At 39.4% G+C, this 14,755-nt stretch overlaps 2 non-coding genes across 2 annotated transcripts; both read right to left on the reverse strand.

The window, feature by feature from the left end:
* Positions 1-458: 458 nt before the first annotated feature.
* Positions 459-531, reverse strand: trnav-aac (transfer RNA valine (anticodon AAC)). The gene has a single exon. It is a non-coding gene; the product is annotated as a tRNA-Val (tRNA).
* A 481-nt stretch (positions 532-1,012) lies between these two features.
* On the reverse strand, positions 1,013-1,085 carry trnav-cac (transfer RNA valine (anticodon CAC)). Its single transcript has one exon. It is a non-coding gene; the product is annotated as a tRNA-Val (tRNA).
* Between the last annotated feature and the right edge of the window lie 13,670 nt (positions 1,086-14,755).

Here is a 14,755-nt window from a genome sequence, read left to right on the forward strand (position 1 = left end):
AGGATCACTGTGATCACAGGTTCACTGGATCCAGTGATCACAGTGCTACCAGTGAATGACCTGATGAGATTTTGGAGGTCAAAGGTCAAAGTCGCTGCGAGTTCAGTATCTGTGTTGAACAACTACACATTTAAAGTACAACTTGAGTGGTTAGCGTAGCCATACAACCGCTGGGCACTAATTCTGGTTTGTTTACACTTTCCCAGAGTAAGTTTGAGCCCAAAGTCCGATCAGCCCACTAAGTGTCCACAAAGCGTACTGGGCCGGCCCGTTTGAAGAGGGGGGGGGGTCTAGATCAGGTGCACTCACGATGTGTAATCTCCAAAATCTATTAACCTTATCCTGGAGTTGAAGTGAACATTTATGCCAAAAAATAAAATAATAAAAAAAAAAAAGGTCCATCGAGGTGAATAAATGTTGTCCCAAATGTTTAAACATTCCCCCAAAAAGCAAAAAGCTGTTTCCGCCCGGTTTCGAACCGGGGACCTTTCGCGTGTTAGGCGAACGTGATAACCACTACACTACGGAAACTGATGACCGACAACGGTCAAAATTCTGAAGAAAAATCAGATGAAATCCTGCTTTTTTCCACATGTGACATCTGAAGCTTTTCAGTTACTGCGTCTGAATTCTCCTCGTTTTCAGGAAGGTTGAATTCAGATATTTCAACAGCACCATACGAACACAACAGTCAACGTTGTGACTGGATAGAGTATCACTTCTATACTGAACGCACAAAGATGAAACGTGGAAATAATGACACTGCTCATATTGGGGTGTTATATAAAAAAAAAAAAAAAAAAAAAAAAAAAAATTGGTGATAATGACAAAACAAGTCTCTGCCCGGTTTCGAACCGGGGACCTTTCGCGCGGCAGCCAAAAATGGTTAAGCTTAACGCTCTTAAATTTTCCCATTCATTTTCTATCGTAGTCTAGTCTGTAGTAGTAGATGTAAAATACGGACTATATATATTTAGAGAACGAGGATCATTGATCTGGGAAAGAAACAATATGTTTCCGCCCGGTTTCGAACCGGGGACCTTTCGCGTGTGAGGCGAACGTGATAACCACTACACTACGGAAACAGGGTGATCAAATAAAGGGACAGTTCAGCAAAAATACCAGCGGGAAGGTTGATGGGGCAAAACCACGTCAAATGTCACTGGACCGCAGCAGGTGTGATGAAGAGGCTCAACTTCAAGCTTCATTTATATCACATATATGTGATATACGTCCTAATTGTATGAAGAGTGGACTTTCTTTACTCGGTGTAAAAACGTGTTTTTACTGGCAGACTTCTCCCATCGAATCCAAATCACTACTTCGTGCTTCACATTTCAATCCCACATTTATTAAAAACGAAGTAAATGCTGTTTCCGCCCGGTTTCGAACCGGCGACCTTTCGGCCCAGTCGGGAAGATATACGGTTGAAAACAGAAAAGAGCCGCAGAGCAGAAGTAGTGTTTGTTACCAAGTTCAGAAAAAAGCCTGTAATTCACCTGAACAGGATTCACGTAAATTTAAAGAAAGCAGATAAAAGAAAAAGAGCATCGTAGAAAAGATGTTGCATGTTAGCTTTTGACTTCCTGACCCAGTGGTCGACCACATGCTTCCTCTCAGGAGTTTCTAAGAAGCTCCACGAACTTTAAACGACCTTTAAATGCAGTTTTACTCACATTTCTGTTTGGAAGAAATCTTCGACGTCACAGAAAACACCGAGTTTACCTGGATGTTCAGAGTCCGTCCAACAGACGTCATTGGCGGCGTTGACAAAGCAGCGACGGTCCAACTGACGGTTCGTCGGTACCTTCAGAAAAAAACCCGCAGTCATGCGTCCATTTTGGGGAAAGACAAAACTCGCGGTCGTCGGTTAGCCGCCATGAATTGTCCGTTAGAAAGCACGTGGTCGTCTCCATTCTTCACGTCACACGGACGCACGCGCACAAATCATTCGGCCTAAAACGTGTTCAAGTCTGTCCCTCACGTGTCCCTCACGTGTCCCTCACGTGTCCCTCACGTGTCTCCTGGTCAGCTCGACCTCACGTGTCCCTCACGTGTCCCTCACGTGTCCCTCACGTGTCCCTCACGTGTCCCTCACGTTCCCTCACGTGTCTCCTGGTCAGCTCGACCTCACGTGTCCCTCACGTGTCTCCAGGTCAGCGCGACCTCACGTGTCCCTCACGTGTCTCCTGGTCAGCGCGACCTCACGTGTCCCTCACGTGTCTCCTGGTCAGCGCGACCTCACGTGTCCCTCACGTGTCTCCTGGTCAGCGCGACCTCACGTGTCCCTCACGTGTCTCCAGGTCAGCGCGACCTCACGTGTCCCTCACGTGTCTCCTGGTCAGCGCGACCTCACGTGTCCCTCACGTGTCTCCTGGTCAGCTCGACCTCACGTGTCCCTCACGTGTCTCCTGGTCAGCGCGACCTCACGTGTCCCTCACGTGTCCCTCACGTGTCTCCAGGTCCGCTCGACCTCACGTGTCCCTCACGTGTCTCCTGGTCAGCGCGACCTCACGTGTCCCTCACGTGTCTCCTGGTCAGCGCGACCTCACGTGTCCCTCACGTGTCTCCTGGTCAGCGCGACCTCACGTGTCCCTCACGTGTCTCCTGGTCAGCGCGACCTCACGTGTCCCTCACGTGTCCCTCACGTGTCTCCAGGTCAGCTCGACCTCACGTGTCCCTCACGTGTCTCCTGGTCAGCGCGACCTCACGTGTCCCTCACGTGTCTCCTGGTCAGCTCGACCTCTCGCCTCCATGTCCTCGCGGTGTCTCCGACCTGCTTCTCAGCCAATCACCTCTCAGACCAACTTTTTCTGACCAATCAAATCGCAGAGCTGAAAGGTAGGTAGGTAGGTAGGTAGGTAGGTAGGTAGGTATAGGTAGGTAGGTAGGTAGGTAGGTAGGTAGGTATAGGTAGGTAGGTAGGTAGGTAGGTAGGTATAGGTAGGTAGGTAGGTAGGTAGGTAGGTAGGTAGGTATAGGTAGGTAGGTAGGTATAGGTAGGTAGGTATAGGTAGGTAGGTAGGTATAGGTAGGTAGGTAGGTAGGTAGGTAGGTAGGTAGGTATATACTTTATTAATCCCTGAGGGGAATTTTTTTTCGCCACAGCAGCATACATACAGGAGCAATAATAGAAACAATAGAATAAAATAATAATAGAATAGAATAATATAATAGAAAAGCAATAAAATAAAATAGCAGTATATAGCAGTAAAAATATAAATATAAAATGCACAGTACATACAGTATATATATAGTACATTATATATCTATATATATTATATACAACAAACCAATAAACACATTCATATATATATATATATATATATATATATATATATATATATATATATATATATATATATATATATATATATATACAGTATATATATATATATATAATATACATATAATATACAAGCAACCAAGAAACACAGTCAACAGTGTTATTGTACTGTGATGGATTTTGCCAGAGGTGAGTTATTGTAAAGTCTTATGGCAGTGGGCAGGAATGATCTCCTGTATCAGGAATGATCTCCTGTATCTGGAATGATCTCCTGTATCTGGAATGATCTCCTGTATCAGGAATGATCTCCTGTATCTGGAATGATCTCCTGTATCTGGAATGATCTCCTGTATCTGGAATGATCTCCTGTATCAGGAATGATCTCCTGTATCAGGAATGATCTCCTGTATCTGGAATGATCTCCTGTATCTGGAATGATCTCCTGTATCTGGAATGATCTCCTGTATCAGGAATGATCTCCTGTATCTGGAATGATCTCCTGTATCTGGAATGATCTCCTGTATCTAGAATGATCTCCTGTATCTGGAATGATCTCCTGTATCTAGAATGATCTCCTGTATCAGGAATGATCTCCTGGAAGGGTGCATCCCCACGGCTAGCAGTTCAATGTCCGGGCTACAGAAACGTTCCTTCACACACACGTGGTCGGGATTGCACCACCTCTCGTTCACATAGACTGCAATCCCTCCACCTTTCTTCTTGCCGCTCCGAACAACGTCTCCGTCCCCCCGAACGGTCCTGAAGCCGGGTACGGCCGCGCTGTGGTCCGGGAGATGTGAGTGCAGCCACGTCTCGGTGAAACACATGATGCTGCACTCCGGTACTCCCTCTGGGTCTTTACCAGCGCCGAGCTCGTCCGTCTTGTTGGCCAACGACCTCACGTTCCCCGTTAAGATCTCCGGTACCGCTGGTTTATATTTCCTAACTAAAGGAATCTGTACTTCAGTGACATTTAGCCGTTTCCTTAGTAACGACTTTATCAGGTCTAAATTAACTCACTTTTAAATGGTTTTTTAAAATCTTGTGTTTTCCTCTGTCTTCATTTGAAACTACATTAATTACATTCCTCCATTTTGTCCTGAGATTTGTCCACATGTTCTCTATCTACTGCATTCAAACGGTCAACTATGGAAACCAGACATGTGCTCAGAAACCCAAAATGAAGGAAATAGAAAATGGAAAATGGAAAATGGAAAATAGAAACTGGAGGAACCATCAGGTGATGAGGACAAACTGTTTCTGTGTCTGAGGAAGCTGCAGCTGTTAGCGGCTTTTTCTTCATACTGGTGTTGGATATAAATTCAGCGACAGCGCTGCGTGAGCAGAGCAGTGAACGCTTTCAATCGAAAAGGAGCAACGGAAAAAAGACATTTAAAGAAATAAACTAAAAGAGAACTTAAATAAAACAGGTGTTTAAGCAGGTGCAGGTGTGAAACAGCTGTGAAACAGCTGTGGTTGGTGTCTGCTGCACCAGACAGCCAGCATGAGACGCTCATGAACACAAACCATCATACAAACACTTGCACTCACAATTATTAGTAATTTATAAGCTACAAATATGTAAAATTAGACGTTTGTACGCGCTGCTGTTGTTTTGTAATCTGTGAAAAGTGTTTTTCGACGTTATTTAAATTCATCCCGTAAAAACAACCTTTAAAAAATATCTGTCTGAAATTTGGTCCATTTGTAGACGAAAGCATTGAGAACCATGAACATGAAAGAGAGGTTGTAGAAATTACTTTTAATTTAAAAAGTGTTCAGTTGCAGGTTTTTTATGATATGATGTTCTATATTTTTATGGACATGAATTCAGTATTTGTACATTTAACAGTAAATGTGTCTCCAGTGGTTCACTTGACGTTGAAGTTATGAAACATAAACTCAGTGTTTGTACGTGTTGTAGTTTGAGTGAAGTTCTTCCACCGCTGCAGAAGGAAAAGATGATTTCAGTGACAGAAAGACGTGATTGTGTTTAATACGCTGCATGTTTCAGGTCTTTGATGTGCAGTCCTGCTCAACATTCATTTATTCACCTCTCAGAGTGGTTTTCTGTCCGTGAGCCGACGTGTTTACGAGTCAGACAGGAGATCAAATCCTGAATCCTTTTAAAGAGAAGAGCTTCAACACAGAGCTGCTTCACATGTTCTCTGTTTTAATTGGATGTCTGCGACTGACGTCTTAACGAGCCGAGACAGAAACACTGAAGAACCTCTGAGTGCCGTTAAGATCTACTATGTTCATGTCTGCAGTCAGATCTCAGGTTTATAAGATTCTTTTACACGATGTTAAAGTTTAATGACGTGACGACACCGACATAAAACGTTGTGTTAACCACAGACTTTTATTTTGGTAGTTGCTGGTAAGAAAATTTCTATCGGTGGGCGGGACGTAGTATCGTCAGGTGTCCAATCAGATCGGTCAGATCCACCGCTGGCTCCTCCCCCAGCTCGTCCAAATATGGTCACTTCCTGCTCCAAACCGCTCCGAACTAGCAAAGATGGTGACGGACAGAATCTGAACTGGAGGATTCATAACGTTTACAAACCAACGATGACATCACTGATGGTTGATGACATCACTGATGGATGATGACCTCACTGATGGTTGATGACATCACTGATGGATGATGACATCACTGATGGTTGATGACCTCACTGATGGTTGATGACATCACTGATGGTTGATTTTTTAAAATTTTTTATACACTTTATTAATCCCGAGGGGAAGTTTCTTCACTACAGCAGGGGGGCTCTCAGGGGGGGCTCTCAGGGGGGAGCTGCTGCAGCAGGCTGCCACTAGGCGGCGCCAGGTAACCTGACCTGAGGTGCATGTTTTTGGATGATGGGAGGAAGCCGGAGAACCCGGAGAGAACCCACGCAAGCACAGGGAGAACATGCAAACTCCTCACAGAAAGGCCCAGGACCGGATTCAAACCCGGAACCTTTTTTGCTGTGAGGCGACAATGCTAACCACTGCACCACCGTGCCGCCCAAATGACATCACTGCTGGTTGATGACATCACTGATGGATGATGACATCACTGCTGGTTGTGGCTTGCTTCATGCGTTATGCTACGACCTCCAGAGAGAACCGTCACTTCAAAGTAAAACGATGTGGTTTTGAGAAGGTAACTCAAAGGACTGATTTTTTTTGATTAATAATTACGTGGTCATATTTCAGGACAGTTTGGGAATTTCTGCTTTTAAAGCTGAAGCGGTTCGGATTGATTCGTTGAGGATAAAGAAACAGAAAGTTCTCAAACGTCTCAGAGACGGTTAAAAATAGTCCAAGAAGCCATAAACACTGAGTGTGTGTGTGTGTGTGTGTGTGTGTGTGTGTGTGTGTGTGTGTGTGTGTGTGTGTGTGTGTGTGTGTGTGTGTGTGTGTGTGTGTGTGTGTGTGTGTGTGTGTGTGTGTGTGTGTGTTAGTATGCTCCTCTCTGCGAGGACATTGAAGGTTCATTTCTGGATTTCATGTCCTCACAAAGACAGCAAGACACGTGTGTGTCTGACAAGTCAGGATCTGTTTAAGGGAAACAGTCAAATAAAAGATTTGGACTGTGATTCATCGTCTGCTGTCAGACTCTTCATCTTTATCATCTTCCTCATCAGCGTCCGCCTCTTCGTCCTGACCGCCACCTGCTGCTCGCCGCCACCATCCTCATCCTCGTTGCTAAATCTGTTCTCCTGTTTGTCTGCTGTGAATCATCCGGTTACGTAACGACGCAGTCTGCTCGACAAAACTCACTTCATGCGTTTGTTCATCGATCCGTCCGTCGATCGTTTATTCGTCCGTCTGTTCGTCCACTTCCTTCCTGCAGCTCCGTGTTCTCCTGCAGCGTCTCACAGCTTTCTAAAGGTTCACCAACGTGTTCATCGCACTTCAGCTGAGAGGAAAGATGATCGTTGGAAAGTGAACATTTGCAGAAAAGTTCTTTTTGTTTGCTGATTTAAAAAAAAGAAAATTAAATGTTTTTTGTTGTTGTTTTCAAAAATGTTCACTGCCTGATAATTTGAAGTTTTAGCCATCAAACAAGAATGAACTGTTTACATGAGACGTTTTCAAGAGAAATATATAATTCAATATAAAAATCAGTGGTGGAAGAAGCTCGTACAGATAAGAAAATAAAACTGAAGTCAAAATACTCCTTTGCAAGTAAAAGTTAGTTTACTTATTATAGATTATTGTAGATTATTATAGATTATTGTAGATTATTATAGATTATTGTAGATTATTATAGATTTTTAAGAGATTATTGTAGATTATTATAGATTATTGTAGATTATTATAGATTATTGTAGATTATTATAGATTTTTTTTAGATTATTATAGATTATTGTAGATTATTATAGATTATTGTAGATTATTATAGATTATTGTATATTATTATAGATTATTATAGATTATTGTAGATTATTAGAGATTATTGTATATTATTATAGATTATTGTATATTATTATAGATTATTATAGATTATTGTAGATTATTAGAGATTATTAGAGATTATTCTTGATTACGCTGCATTTAATCAGCAAATGTTCCTCAAACGAAGGCAGAAAATTCTCTCATTTGAGAAGTTGAAATTATGAAATTTACATCAACAATAAACTTTCATGACGATCAAAACAACAGGAAGTAAACATGAGACATCAGCTCGACTTTACCTGCTTCACCACTTTAATAAAACTCCTCCAGTTTATCAACATTAAACCAGTAAAATCATTTATGAACGTCAACACGAAGGAAGAAAAGAGATTTGAAGATTCACATTTTAAAAATAGCAGCAGGATGACAGATGCTGTGTTCAGGCTCACGACCTCTCGCTGGCAAACTCCTCCTCCTCCTCCTCTTTCTCCTCTTCCTCCTCTCTCCTTCTCCTTCTCCTTCTCCTTCTCCTTCTCCTTCTCCTTCTCCTCCTCCTCCTTCTCCTTCTCCTTCTCCTTCTCCTTCTCCTTCTCCTTCTCCTTCTCCTCCTCCTCCTCCTCCTCCTCCTTCTCCTCCTCCTCCTCCTCCTCCTTCTCCTTCTCCTTCTCCTTCTCCTTCTCCTTCTCCTTCTCCTTCTCCTTCTCCTTCTCCTTCTCCTCCTCCTCCATCCATCAGCAGTGAACCTCCCCCTAGCTGTAGAAGCGGCTGCTCTCCTCCATATCTTGTCTCCAGATGGACCGAAGGAGGACAAACGTCTCTCAGGAGGAAACCGAACAAAAACTCTGTTGAATCTGCAGAAACTCGGAGAGAATAAATCCTCCGAGAGTTTCTGTACGTTTAAACCACGACTGCAGGAAACTGAACGCTGGTGATCAACCGGGGAAGCATGTCCTTATTTGGTCATTCTGAAAGAAGACCTGACTTGCTCTCTAGAGATATTTCTTAATGCCGTCTTATTATTAGTATAAAAACTGGCATTTCATCTTTGCAGCTGTTTGCGTCCACGAACCGGTCGAGCTGCGGTTTCCATCCACATCCGTCAGACTCGTACGACGTCGTGAACTCTTTAAAGGAACGCTCACGTTCCCGGCCGATGAAGCCGATGAAGCCGATGAAGCCGATGAAGCCGATGAAGCCGATGAAGCCGATGAAGCCGATGAAGCCGATGAAGCCGATCCACCGCAGAACTCTTCGAGCGTGAATGTCGCTACGAAGCTGCAAATCTGAAACTGAAGATGGAAACGCTCGCTGCAGAGCCGTCGAGGTGTCGAGACCTCGGAGATCGAAGGCACCGATTCATTCTGGAATCAGAAGAAAGTTCCCTCCAGGTGTTCCTGACATATCACCTTCACCACAGGACGCGGAGATGTCACCGTGACCTTTGACCTTTGACCACCGAAATCTTACCGGCTCACATTTAGAAAAACGTTCCTCAAAGTGTTGTTGGGATGCGTCACGAAGACATAATGAATTAAAAAACACGGTTTTATTTTCATCAAATGGAAAATTATTAAATGTAAGTAACTTGATTTGGGATTGTTATTAAATAATCTCAAACATAAATGAATTAAACTAATGTTTGATGAATTTGCTGTTTTAATGAAGAGGTCGTTGTCAGTGTTGTTGTATCTCTTCTTCTTTCACCGTTAATATTGTTGTTTAATATTGTTGTTTAATAATGTTGTTTAATATTGTTGTTTGATATTGTTGTTGAATAATGTTGTTTAATATTGTTGTTTGATATTGTTGTTTGATATTGTTGTTGAATAATGTTGTTTAATATTATTGTTTGATATTGTTGTTTGATATTGTTGTTGAATAATGTTGTTTAATATTGTTGTTTGATATTGTTGTTTAATATTGTTGTTTGATATTGTTGTTTGATATTGTTGTTTGATATTGTTGTTTAATAATGTTGTTTAATATTGTTGTTTGATATTGTTGTTGAATGTTGTTTAATATTGTTGTTTGATATTGTTGTTGAATAATGTTGTTTAATATTGTTGTTTGATATTGTTGTCTGATATTGTTGTTTAATAATGTTGTTTAATATTGTTGTTTAATAATGTTGTTTGATATTGTTGTTTGATATTGTTGTTGAATAATGTTGTTTAATATTGTTGTTTAATAATGTTGTTTAATATTGTTGTTTGATATTGTTGTTGAATAATGTTGTTTAATATTGTTGTTTGATATTGTTGTTTAATATTGTTGTTTGATATTGTTGTTTGATATTGTTGTTTGATATTGTTGTTTGATATTGTTGTTTAATAATGTTGTTTAATATTGTTGTTTGATATTGTTGTTGAATGTTGTTTAATATTGTTGTTTGATATTGTTGTTGAATAATGTTGTTTGATATTGTTGTTTGATATTGTTGTTGAATAATGTTGTTTAATATTATTGTTTAATATTGTTGTTTGATATTGTTGTTGAATAATGTTGTTTAATATTGTTGTTTGATATTGTTGTTTAATATTGTTGTTTGATATTGTTGTTTGATATTGTTGTTTGATATTGTTGTTTAATAATGTTGTTTAATATTGTTGTTTGATATTGTTGTTGAATGTTGTTTAATATTGTTGTTTGATATTGTTGTTGAATAATGTTGTTTAATATTGTTGTTTGATATTGTTGTCTGATATTGTTGTTTAATAATGTTGTTTAATATTGTTGTTTAATAATGTTGTTTGATATTGTTGTTTGATATTGTTGTTGAATAATGTTGTTTAATATTGTTGTTTAATAATGTTGTTTAATATTGTTGTTTAATAATGTTGTTTAATATTGTTGTTTGATATTGTTGTTTAATATTGTTGTTTGATATTGTTGTTTGATATTGTTGTTTGATATTGTTGTTTAATAATGTTGTTTAATATTGTTGTTTAATAATATTGTTTGATATTGTTGTTTAATAATGTTGTTTAACATTGTTGTTTGATATTGTTGTTTAATATTGTTGTTTGATATTGTTGTCTGATATTGTTGTTTGATATTGTTGTTTAATATTGTTGTTTGATATTGTTGTTTAATATTGTTGTTTGATATTGTTGTCTGATATTGTTGTTTGATATTGTTGTTTAATATTGTTGTTTGATATTGTTGTTTAATATTGTTGTTTAATATTGTTGTTTGATATTGTTGTTTAATATTGTTGTTTGATATTGTTGTCTGATATTGTTGTTTAATAATGTTGTTTAATATTGTTGTTTAACATTATTGTTTAATATTGTTGTTTAACATTATTGTTTAATATTGTTGTTTGGGTTTTGAGTTTAATATAAAGCGAGCCGTATGTGAAGTCTTGAGTCTTGTCTTAATAACGTTTGTGATCCGTCAGCTCAGTGAAACTTGTAACTTCATGAATGTGACAATGACACGCTGATGACACGCTGATGACACGCTGATGACACGTCGATGACACGTCGATGACACGCTGATGACACGCTGATGACACGTTGATGACACGCTGATGACACGTTGATGACACGTTGATGACACGCTGATGACACGCTGATGACACGTTGATGACACGCTGATGACACGCTGATGACAATAAAATCCAATAAAATGTTCAGTTCACTGATTATGACTTGTTGTTATGACAGACCATGAAGAGATTCTAATATCTATTTTTTTAAATAAGTAAATGTTTATTTATTTTGTTGGTTGAAACCGCTTTTAATGCATTTTATATGCAATTCGTCAAAATCGTGTTTTTATAATATGATTCCCAATGTCTTTTTAAAAAATAGTTTGCTTTACTTAGATAGTAAATATTAAAGTGATGTAGTAGATCATGTTATTTATAAACACAGATAAAACATACATTAATATATGTTTTTAGAATAATGATGTCAGAAACCTTGTTTTTCACAGTTTAAATCAAAAGTTCAAAACAAGTTGAGTGTTTGTTCTTCGCTGATATTCAGATATTCAGCTTCAGGAAGAAAACCAGACGGACGTTTCCTGAAGACTCAACTCTGAAGAAACACACAGGACGCAACAAACACAATGAAACAGAGAAAACACACACACACACACACACACACACACACACACACACACACACACACACACACACACACACACACACACACACACACACACACACACACACACACACACACACACACACACACACACACACACACACACACACACACACACACACACACACACACACACACACACACACACACACACACACACACACACACACACACACACACACACACACACACAGAAGGGAGTGACATCTTGCTGTTTGTGGCTCCAGCAGCTTTTAAAGTTCAGGTTCCCTTTGGACCAGCGTTCCTCCGTTTTCTTCCGTTTTCCTCCGTTTTCTTCCGTTTTCCTCCGTTTTCTTCCGTTTTCCTCCGTTTTCTTCCGTTTTCCTCCGTTTTCTTCTGTTTTCCTCCGTTTTCCTCCGTTTTCTTCCGTTTTCCTCCGTTTTCTTCTGTTTTCCTCCGTTTTCCTCCGTTTTCTTCTGTTTTCCTCCGTTTTCCTCCGTTTTCTTCCGTTTTCCTCCGTTTTCTTCTGTTTTCCTCCGTTTTCCTCCGTTTTCTTCTGTTTTCCTCCGTTTTCCTCCGTTTTCCTCCCGTGAGCCTCTGCAGCTGATTTATGACTGAATGTTCTGTGTCAGAAAAAAATGGGAAAAATTTGATCCACAAAAATTCTAAATGACCTTTTATAAACTTGTTGGACTTTCATAGAAAACAGGAGAAAAAGTATCTGGTTGAAACTTCAGTCTCTGAATGGAAGCTGATGGAAAGTTAATCATGAAATAAATAAATAAAAATCATCACGAGTTTCCACCTCGTTCATCCTGATCGCAGCAACAACAAACAGCGTTTGAAGCGACGCTGCTGATGTCAAATTATTTGTTTACATTTATATTTTTTCATGTACAAATTGCAAAACATGAAAAAAAAAAAAAAGCCTGGAAAGGTCAAAAACGAAAGTTTATTAATGAGAGAAAATGATCCACAAAACGCATCTTGATTCTAAACAGTTTTCTGGATCTTTGCGGTATTAAAGCAAATAAAAAATAATAAAGAAAAATGTAAATATCAGCTCAATGATTGGCTGTTAAAACTTCCAACTAAAACTGATTAAATGTTGAAATCATAAAATAGTAAATCACTTTTGTTCTTTTTGAGCCCAAATTATGAGATATTAAGAACTAGTTCTGTTTCTATCTGGTATTTTTGATGATGATTACGCAAATGATGTGTTCATTGTTGTGATGTAAAAAACTAACAAACAACAACAATTACAATACAAGTATAATTGCAAAAAACAATAAATATTTGTTTTAGTAAGTCAATAATATTTTTTTTATTATTTTGATTTACTGTCGCATCCTTACAGACGAGCTGGTCGGTTCTCACTTCTTCTAAAGTCTATCGTTGTTGTTTGTTTTATTGGCAGAAATAATCTTCATAAACAACCTAAACATATTGATCAGTAAACATCACAATTACAAACTGTGTTCTCGCAGGTCTCGTTTGTTGGAGCATTGTTTGTTTTTTATTGTTTATTTCTAAGTAATTAACAGAAAGAAATATCAGACAAGATCACGATATCTTCCATCTCAGTCATTCAGATTAATAATCGATGGTTTTGTTTATCATCTTACGATCATTATTTCCTGAACCTGAAGTTGAACAGATTCAAAGAATTCAAACAGTCAAAACCACAAACGTTCATTAAATTGATAAGAAACTGATCAAGATTTACTTTGGAGAAGAATTTGTGTTCGTCAGATGTTGAAGTCCTGCAGATTATCTACAGACGGACATGTGTGAGGGGGGGTCGGTGCCTCGGGCCGTCGGGGGTCAAAGGTCGAACCAGAGAAATCAGAGTCCAAGAGAAAATGTGGTTTGTGTGTTTAAGGCGTTTTCGTGCTGCTCGGCGTGGAGGCAGCAGGTCGTGGGAAGAAGACGCCGCTGCTCGATGCTGATTAGTGAATATTTGGCTTTTGGATTTAACGGATAATTCAGATATTTCAGATCCCAAAAAAACTTTGTCAAGAGAGAAAAAAAACCAAAAAGGTCATTTTTTTACAGCTTCCTGTTGATTTTCCATCGTGTCTGTTATCTTCAGTGATTATTTATATTATATACACATATGTTACGTTCCTTCCTGGTACACTTATGGTTTGGAATGATTTCCTCATTTTATTTATCATTATGTCTTCATTGAAATATTAATAAATGTTTTAACAAAACTAAATATAATTTCTGCCCATCACTGAGATTTAATTTAGTTGTTTGATTCTCAAAAGTTACGAAGAACTAACTAAGGCATGCTGGGAAATACTAATACGGCCACGAGGCCGTAAACACTCAGAGAATAAACACCGAAATACCGAAGAGTCTCTGAACTTAGAAAATAAACTCCTTGTTTACCAGCAGGATTATTTCTCCTCCAGAAATCCGTCTTCAGAAACACTCGAAGCAGCTTCACGTGTCAAATAGTTGTAATTGGATTCTTCTGCACAGACAACAGGAGGATTTCTTCTTCTGAGACGGATTCTGTGTTGAGATTTTCTGAATCTGAATTGAGGATGAAAATGTTTGTTGAGCAGATTGTAAAGAACCGTCGAGGAAAAACGCAGAAATGAAACAGACTCGACCTAAAAGACGGTTTGAGGAAATGAAGCCCCCCCGCTGAGCTGATTTAGAAAGCTCAGCGCCCCTGTGATTGGCTGTCGCCTCGACAACAGGTTATTGTTGTTGTGCTGCCAACAGCATGTTGCACATTTCTAACCGACCTGGAAACAGACGGCCGCTGACATCACCTGAAACCGGCCGACCTCGCCACGTTTCTCTCTGCTGAGTCAACCGAAGGATGGATATCAATTTAACAAACAATAACTACACCGACTCGGAAGAGAAACTCAACACCTTTTATTCCTGTTTTATTCACCTGCTGTTCGTTACTCCGCCTGAGAGAACAGGGTGAACCTCCCAATGGGCCTCTATTGACCTCCTCTATTGACCTCCTCTATTGACCTCC

This window comes from Brachyistius frenatus, unplaced genomic scaffold (assembly GCF_029030835.1).
Source record: "Brachyistius frenatus isolate BFR_SWC_R1_liver_20210118 unplaced genomic scaffold, ASM2903083v1 Contig_84, whole genome shotgun sequence".
Taxonomy (NCBI): domain Eukaryota; kingdom Metazoa; phylum Chordata; class Actinopteri; family Embiotocidae; genus Brachyistius; species Brachyistius frenatus.